Source organism: Oncorhynchus gorbuscha, linkage group LG26 (assembly GCF_021184085.1).
Source record: "Oncorhynchus gorbuscha isolate QuinsamMale2020 ecotype Even-year linkage group LG26, OgorEven_v1.0, whole genome shotgun sequence".
NCBI classification, from domain to species: Eukaryota; Metazoa; Chordata; class Actinopteri; order Salmoniformes; family Salmonidae; genus Oncorhynchus; species Oncorhynchus gorbuscha.
Window position 1 is genome coordinate 14,804,492 of NC_060198.1, and position 8,436 is coordinate 14,812,927.

General features: G+C 43.3%; 1 pseudogene; it reads left to right on the forward strand.

Annotated features, from left to right (window-relative positions):
• Positions 1 to 72: 72 nt before the first annotated feature.
• LOC124016466 lies at positions 73 to 7,186 on the forward strand (annotated as a pseudogene).
• Positions 7,187 to 8,436: the final 1,250 nt, after the last annotated feature.

The window sequence follows — 8,436 nt, forward strand, 5'->3', positions numbered from 1 at the left end:
AAATTGATGACTGTCTTCCTTCTATAAGCATTTCCCCTACATTTAGCTCGAGATTATAGGTACATTTTTATCATGTTGACTATAACATTATTGGTTTAATGCTACCTCAACGTTTTTATTGCGTCCTTAGGTAAATAGGAATGACGTTTAAAACCCTCCGAGTAAGACAAATATTTATTATGTAGCCTTTCGGCCCTGTACTATACTCTTTGTTGAATTCTTTCAAAATGGTGTATGTGAGGATCTGCATGCGTGTGTCTTGTTTAGGCCTATAACGCTGACAACATTGGATTGTCCTCCAAACTCTCTGTCCACCTCTTCTCAGATGCCCACCGTGGTAATGAGGGCAATGCCTTCTTTGCGCTGCGGAGCTGCCACCAGGTGATGCGCAGCGAGTTCTTCTCCCCAGACTACCTACCGTTCTGGTGTAACTGGACCATCCAGGTAGACCCTGGTAAACGTGTGCTCCTCCATCTAGAGGACTTCACCCAGTCAGACGCATGCAGCGAGAAGCTGGACCAGATCCACCTGGACGAGCCCCTGGGGGTCGCAGGGGGTCACAGGATCCTGGAGAAGTGTTGGCGTGAGGCCAAGTACAGGTCCTTCTCCAACATCCTCCATGTGGTTCAGCTGATCATAGGCAAACCCAGTCCGCCCCACAGTGGCTTCTATGGGCGTTCGTACCGCCAGTCACGTACAATGCTTATGGTGATACCACCAAAGAAGACAGGAAGCTGATGACCCCCAGCTCAGACCAACCCGGCGATGGTGTTTGACTATTTCGACCAACTCACTTCCTCCTCTGCGTCCAATGAGCTTCCATCATGGGAAGCAGAGGAGCCAATGGTCAGAGAGGGGCCCTTCAAGTTTGATCCTTTTCGGAGAGAGGAAGAAGATTGGAACAGAGGAATCTCCGAGGGGACTGAATTAGATGAGAGCCGCTTGACAAAGGATGACTGTGAAGTGGGTAACTTGAGTGGCGATGTGGTGGACAATGAATCCCATCTGCCTTTAGTTCTCCCACTCCCCCCATGGTGTTCACTCGTCAGGGTACATCATGGTCACGGAGGGGTGCCACACAGACCCACACAGCACACCCTGGAAGTGACCCCTCACATTAGCCCCCTGTCTTGAATACCAAACCCTCGCCACGCACTTCATCTGCTATGCGAAGGAACGTGGACGCCCAAACTATAAATGCCATCCCTCCTACAGAGTCTTAACATTGTGTCACACACAACAGATGTGGATGACCAAGGTGAGGAGTCTGGCAATAAGGAATTGCTAAAAATGGCCATGGGTGAGTCTACAGCATCCAGTGCCACTCATACACCCACTGAGACCCAGGATCCCTTTGACCATCTCCCAGACATGGTTGAACCGTTCTTCGACAGCAGACGATATAGCAGGTAGTCAGCAATTTCATTTGAATCCTTTGTCTGTTTTATGAGAACTGCCTTGCATTGTTGACTTTGCAGAGAAAGTCAGAAATCACACCGAAGTACCACACTTACCAGAAGGTGTTATTTTTTTTATTTACATTTTTTTTTTTTTATATAGTTCAAAGGTTATAACAAAAGTTGCAAGTCACTCGCCTTTGTACAATAGTTATAGAGCTGTGAATGAATATTAAAGGAGATGCCTACTTTCTGTATTTCTCAGACCACCTATCAACTTCCTCGTGGCGCCAGAGGAGAATTGGGACCATCTTGTGAGATCACTGTTGATCTCAGTGAAGTCTCTGGTGAGTTATCTCATGAACAATAGAGCCCCACAGTGGAGGTGTCATAATACCCATAAAACCTGGCAGTCTAACAAGGAAATGGTTCCAATTTGTTTTTCCACCATTTATTTTTCCCATAGGGGATTTTAGAAACACTTAAAATAAGGGCTGCGTTTCGTGTTCCTACCCTGGCGTGGCGTGTTGTTTTTTGGGGGGGGATAATACATCCGTATACAGTGCCTTCGGAAAGTATTCAGACCCCTTGACTTTTTCCATATTTTGATAAATTACAGCCTTATTCTAAAATGTAATGTTTTTATCTCATCAATCTACAGACGATACCGCATAATGACTTTCCAAATCATGTCCAATCAATTGAATGTGCCACAGGTGGACTCCAATCAAGTTGTAGAAACACATCAAGGATGATCAATGGAAACATGGTGCATCTAAGCTTAATTTCGAGTCTCATAGCAAAAGGGTCTGAATATTATATAAATAAGGCATTTCTGTTGAATTAAAAAACTAGAAAAAATGTCTAAACCTGTTTTGGTTTTGTCATTCTGGGGTATTGTGTGTAGACTGCTGAGGATTTTTATTTAATCCATTTTAGAGTTTGGCTGTGGTATAACAAAATGTGGAAAAAGTCAGGGAATCTGGATTTTTTCCGAAGGTATGTTGATATAAAAGCCACCTTTGTCCTAGAGATTTACACGGTTATCAAAACGTCAAGCCTAATGTCCACTATGGGGAGAATAAATGGTGGGTAACGAATGGAAATCTTCCCCTGTTTGACAACTAGGCTTTATGGGATGTAGATGGGTATTCTAATAACTTTCTTCATAAATGGATGTCGTCTTAGTGCCATTAAAGTATTCATACCCCTTGGCTTAGTCCACATTTTGTTGTTACAGCCTAAATTGAAAATGGATTTAAATTGACATTTTTCCTCACCCATCTTACACCCAATACCCCATAATGACTAAGTGAAGATATGTTTTTAGAAATGTTTGCTAATTTATTGAAAATTAAATACGAAAATCTCATTGACATAAGTATTCCCACGCCTGAGTCAATACTTTGTAGAAGCACCTTCAGCAGCAATTACAGCTATGATGAGTCTTTCTGGGTAAGTCTAAGAGCTTTCCACACCTGGACTGTGCAACATTTGCCAATTTAAAAAAATATATTTTCAAAATTCTTCATGCTGTCAAATTGGTTGTTGATCAATACTAGACTACCATTTTCAGGTCTTGCCATATATTTTCAAGTAGATTTTAAGTCAACTGTAACTCGGCCATTCAGGAACATTCCTGTCTTTTTAGTAAACAATTCCAGTGTAGATTTGGCCGTGTGTTTTAGGTTATTGTCCTGCTGAAAGGTGAATTCCTCTCCCAGTGTCTGGAAAAGACTGAACTGGGTTCTCCTCTTGGATTTAGCTTATTTTTATCCTGGAAAAACTCCCCTTAATGATTACAAGTGTTCTTTTAACATTATGCAGCCACCACTATGCTTGAAAATATGGAGAGTGGTACTTGGTACTGTGTTGTCGAATTTTCCCCAAACACAACAGTGTATTCAGGACAAAAAGTGCTTCTTCAAAATTGCAGTATTACTTTAGTGCCTTGTTGCAAATAGGATGTATGTTTTGGAATCTTTTTTTATTCTGTACATGCTTCCTTTTCACTCTGTCAGTTAGTATTGCAGAGTAACGATACTGAACAAAAATATAAATGCAACATGTAAAGTGTTGGTCCCATGTTTCACAAGCTGAAATAAAAGATCCCAGAAATGTTCCATACAAAAATCTTTAATCCCAAATGTTGTGCACAAATTTGTTTACATCCCTGTTAGTGAGCATTTGCCAAAGATAATCCTTTGCCAAGATAATCCAGCCAACTGAAATCTGTGGCGTCTCAAGAAGCCGATTAAAAAGCATGCACCTTGTGCTGGGGGACATAGGTGCACCTTGTGCTGGGGGACAATAAAAGGCCACTAATATGTGCAGTTGTCATACAGCACAATGTCACAGGTCTCATGTTTTGAGGCAGAGTGCAATTGGTATGCTGACTGCAGGAATGTCCACCAGAGCTATTGCCAGGGAATTTAATGTTAATTTCTCTACCATAATCTTCCTCCAAGTTGTTTTAGAGAATTTGGCAGTACGCCCAACAGGCCTCACAACTGCAGACCATGTCTAACCACGCCAGCTCAGCACCTCCACATCCAGCTTCTTCACCTGCGGGATTGTCTGAGACCAGCCATCTGGACAGCGGATGAAACTGTGGGTTTGTACAACCAAAGTTTCTGACCGTTTGTGCAGTTATTTATCTCAGGGAGGCGCAGTTGCGTGCTCGTTTCCTCACCAGGGTCTTGACCTGACTGACGTTTGGTGTCATAACCCGGATTCAGTAGGTAAATGCTAACCTTCAATGGCCACTGACACGCTGAAGAAGTGTGCTCTTCACGGATTGATCTTAGTTTCAACTGTACTGGGCAGATGTCCGACAGCGCATATGGCGTTGTGTGGGTGAGCGGTTTGCTGATGTCCATGTGAACAGAGTGCCCCATTGTGGGGTTATGGTATTGTCAGGCTTAAACTACAGACAACAAACACAATTGCTTTTTATCAATGGCAATTTGAATGCACCGTGAGACCGTGACGAGATTTTGATGCCCATTGTTGTGCCATTCATCCGCCACCATCGCCTCATGTTTCAGCATGATAATGCACTGCCCCATGTTACAAGTATCTGTACACAATTCCTGGAAGCTGAAAATGCCCCAGGTCTTCCATGACCTGCATACTCACCAGACATGTCACCCTTTGAGCATGTTTGGGATGCTCTGGATCGACGTATGATGGCGTGTTCCAGTTCCCCTAGCGACTTCGCACAGCCATTTGAAGAGGAGTGGGACACATTCCACAGGCCACAATCAACAGCCTGATGAACTCTATGTGAAGGAGATGGTGCGCTGCATGAGGCAAATGGTGGTCACACCAGATACTGACTGGTTTTCTGATCCACTCCCATACCTTTTCTTTTTAAGATATCTGTGACCAACAGATGCATATCTGTGTTCCCGGGGTCATGTTAAATCCATATAGTAGGGCCTAATAAATGTATTTAAATTGACTTATTTCCATATGAACTGTAACACAGTCAAATCTTTTGAACTTGTTGCATGTTGCGTTTTATATTTTTGGTCGATGTACAGTGATTCCTCCTCAGTATCCTCCTTTCACAGCCATTAAACTCTGTTTTAAAGTCACCACTGGCCACATGGTGAAATCCCTGAGGGGTTTCCTTCCTCTCCGGCAATTGAGTTAGGAAGGACGCCTGTGTCTTTTTAGTGACTGGGTGTATTGATACACCATCCAAAGTGTAATTAGTAACTTCACCATGCTCAAAGCGCAGTGGCAGATTAAGGTTTCGGCGACATGGAAAGCTGCCCGTGTTGGCACCAAAAAAAGAAAATCACAAAAAAAAAATCGGATTGGTGACATTTGCGCAATCTGTTTTCTATCTGTCATTTGCACGTCACGTCAATGATATGTCACCGTGTGGGACTGTGTCAATTAACCTGGTCGGAGTGGGCGCCCTGATTCTAGTTTGTGAGCGAGGCAGGTTACTTCCTGGGAAGGTCTCCCACTCAGATGTACGAGATGGGTGGGGGTAGGTTGACCTCAGATCTTCCCACTGGAAGCCCGAGGGAGTGGGGGAATCTATCAAATAGAGGTGCACTAACTTAGTGCAATAGTGTGATCATCAGGTTCTCTTCTTTATAAGTGTTATTCTATCTGTGTGATAGGATTTGTGCAACTTTATTTTTATTTTGTATATATTTTAATATAGTTTTAAATGTTATGATTATTTGTGATGTTCCAAATGTCAGAATAAAAATTAGTTGGTGCAGAATGGGGGGGGGGTTGCCCTGGGTGCCATACTAGCTAGAACCACCCCTGCAAAGGGATGTATGATTTTTTATATATATATATTTTTTACCCATCTACAGTACATGCCCTTTGCGATAGACAAACACATTCCAGTTATGAGTTTGTTTGTGTGTGTGTGTAGGCAGGCCAGTGATGACAATCTCTGTTTAATCCCTTTTAAACTGAGTCTGTAACAAATCAATGTCTAAAAAGACTGTATATGGCTTTTGATCATTATCTACCATGATTGGACTGGTGCAATTGTGATTTGGAACTGCAATTAGTTAGTTTTTCAGATTATTGAGCAGTTGGAAATGATCCACATACCCAAAACCCTATCCTCCAAAAGAATAAAAAAGGTAGGTTTGCTACATTTTGTAACCAAGAGCTCCAAATGTCTGTCTTGACTGCAAACAAGTGCTTGTTGTATTTTTAGTGCATAAAAAGGGGTTGTTGGTACTGTAGAAAATAGTTCAACAGGTTGAGTGCAGGAGTACTTTACTTCCTCTGGCTGTATATTGGGGGTGGGCCAGAAGGGGTGAAGGTTCACAGGACCCTGCACCCGGCCCTGCAGGAGCTGTTAGAGGGTGGTTAGCCCCCGGGGAAGCTCAACACAGGGTGTCATCGTCTCTGGATCCACCGCTGGTAGGTCTCAAAGTCCCCCCCCCCCAAAAAAAAAAAAATATATATATATACATCTGTAGCTTGTTCTTTTGCACTGTACTCTGCTCTTTACTAATGGCACTAAAGGTTGCTGCAGAGGTTTAAAAGATATTGTGCTGTATAGATATAGTATAGCCTGCGATTAAGTGTCCTGAATTTCATTGTGTTTGTTTGACTTTAAATAATTGATTTTGAAGGGATTTAGTTTCATATTGAATCACTCCATTACTCAACCTTACTTTTGCACCCTGTGTGTGTCTGTCTCAGATGTGAATGAGTGTGTGACCCAGCTGGTGCTGTGTGACGTCAACGCAGCGTGTGTGAACCGCTTTGGTTCCTATGCATGCCGATGCCACTCCGGATTCGAGGACATGTCTAGGCTGGGTTCAGGAGGAACCATTTGCGTGGACACCAAGGCGGCTGGTGTGGACCGCCACAATAAGTCGACGATTACGGTAGATCAGCCTAGTCCTGAGCAGCAGCACTGTAACACTGGTACCTCGTAGAATTATTGTTCTCTGAAGTTGAAGGAAAACACAGTATGACATTGGTTAGTTCAAAATCAGTGGCACTGAAGTTGACAAGTTAGACCACCACTCTAACACTCCTGATTTGTTTAGGTAACCCTAACAGAATGTTAAACATAAAGTTGCATGGTTATTAAGGTGACTTTGCACTAAGTCAATTGTGTACATATAATCCTTGCCTAACCTTTGACCTTAGGCTGTACTTCGGAACGGTCCAGCGGGATGATCAAAGGCATCTACGTGGTGTGCTTCCTGTTCAGCTTCCTCATCCTGCTGCTCCTCTGTACCGTGGGCGTGCTGTACCACCGCCACCACTGGGGGGCCTTCCTGGTCCACTGTTGGCGCAGCAGCCTCGGGAGCATCCCCCCTCCTGACTGCAAAAACAGTTCCATCCGCACCAACTCGGAGCTGCCCCCACCCATACGGCGCCCTAAGGAGGGTTGGGCTCGCCCTAAGGACTGCTGCCCCTTGGTGGACCTGCCCTTGCTGCGCTTCAGCCCCCTGCTGCCTCTTGATGGGTACATGGAGCCAGGGGAGGGTGTCAAGCTTTGAAAATAAGATTACTTTGTGGTTGTCCTGAATGTGCAATGAAAACATTGAGACTCTATTCTGGGCAGGTTGACTTCACTGTTTCATGAGTTCATTCTTTGCCTTTCCTCTCATGATGAAATAACTTATTACTGTAGTATGACATTATCTTTGTGTGTAGTTTGGATATGATGTATTCTTTGGATTATTGTTTCTAGTATATTTCAGTAATTGTCATTTTCCATGATTGGGAAGATTGTCTATGCTCTCCACACAAGGGGATTCATTGCATCTTTCCTCCCAAAACAGCTTCACATCGATTAAATAAATGTTAACTTGGCTCTACATTCCTTTTAATCTCTTTTTTTTATATTGAAATGCGAAAGTACAATTTCTGTGACAAAGAAGGTTACTTTGTTTCATATGCAGCAGTTGGACTACAGGCATACTGCTGTTTAGCATTAAGGCTCAAAATAAACTTGATTTCTTTACTGGTGAGGGGACCAGGCTACAGAAAGCAAACCATAATAAATAAATAAGCCATGTCCCAGCGCACCTGTGCACTATTACGCCATGTCGTGCTTTTCCCAGAAGGTGGCAGCGGCGTGATAGGAAGTGTCTGGGGGAGAGAAAAAAAACTCCGTTTGCGACTGGGTTAAATACAAAGTTTGTTTTCCCTCTGTGGTTCTTAAACATGTTTTCAAAAACAAGGCTATTCTGAAGACGTAAAACGAATACAGGAGCAAAGGCAAGCAAGCCCCCACCGTCGGAGAATAGACGAGGAAACCGTAAGAAGGAGCCATTGTGCCTCTGAAAGATGCTGAAATTCTACACGCCCGCCCACCTAATCTCAGAAATGTTAATCCCCAGTCTCTGTAGGGGGGGAAATGTAGTGGTAGATTGTATTTTTGTCGTTTTGAAATGGCACGGTGTCGAACTGTACCTTTTCATTTGTTACACTGCCAAAATGCTATGCAAGGAAATTGCATAATGATAAATGTCGCTGACTGAATTTCATTAGGCTATAGATTTACCTGCTCTGTTCAGAGGCCTAACCA